This window comes from Numida meleagris, chromosome 25 (assembly GCF_002078875.1).
Source record: "Numida meleagris isolate 19003 breed g44 Domestic line chromosome 25, NumMel1.0, whole genome shotgun sequence".
NCBI lineage: Eukaryota > Metazoa > Chordata > Aves > Galliformes > Numididae > Numida > Numida meleagris.
The window spans coordinates 5,455,433-5,456,345 of NC_034433.1; positions in this window are offsets into that span (position 1 = coordinate 5,455,433).

Consider the following 913-nt stretch of genomic DNA (forward strand, 5'->3'; position numbering starts at 1 on the left):
TTTTTTCTTTTCTCTTTTTCCCTTTTCAAATTTCCTTTTTTTTCTATTTCCTTTTCTTTTTTCTTCCTTTTCCCAGCCCTATATAGCCCCTTGTCCTTCTATAGCTCCCCTATTTCACCTCCATCATCCTTATATTTGGGCTATATCTTGGCGTTCTTGCCCCACATCCTCCTATAGCCCCCCATATACCCACAGTCCTCTATATTTCCCTGCAGCCCCCCCCACAGCCTCCTATAACTTTATATTCCCCCTCTGCCCCCTCACTGCTCCCTTTAGCCCCATATCCCCATATATCCCTCCTATATCCCCCCCTACTGCCACCTATAGAACCATATTCTCCTCTTATCTCCCCCCAGCCCACTATAACCCCGTAACACCCTATATACCCTCCATAAGTACCCCCAGCCCTCTATAGCCCCATTTCCTCCTATATCCCACCAATATCCCCCCCATTTCCCCTTGAACCCCCTATAGACCCTATATTTGGGCTTATGTCTAGGCCACCTAACCCCACACCGCCCTATAGCCCACCCTGTAGCCCCATATCCCCCTATACCCCAACACATGCCCCTTTAGTCCCCCCACAGCCCCCTACAGCACCATATCCCCGTATAACCTACATACAGCATCGTATCTCCCTAGATCCCCCCATAGCCCCTCCCTGCCGCCTAAAACCCCGTATCTCTCTATTGTCCCCCAAAGCTCCCCCACAGCTCCCTATAGCACTGTGTCCCCCTATATCCTTATATAACCCCCCCCACTCCTCTCTGTTGCCCCAAATCCCCCTATATCCGCCCCTGGTGGCCCCTCAGCCCCCTATAGCCCCATATCCTTCTGCATCTCCCTTATAGCCACATATCCCTGTATATCCCCCTTATAGCCCCCCCATCACCCTATAGCCCCATATACCCCA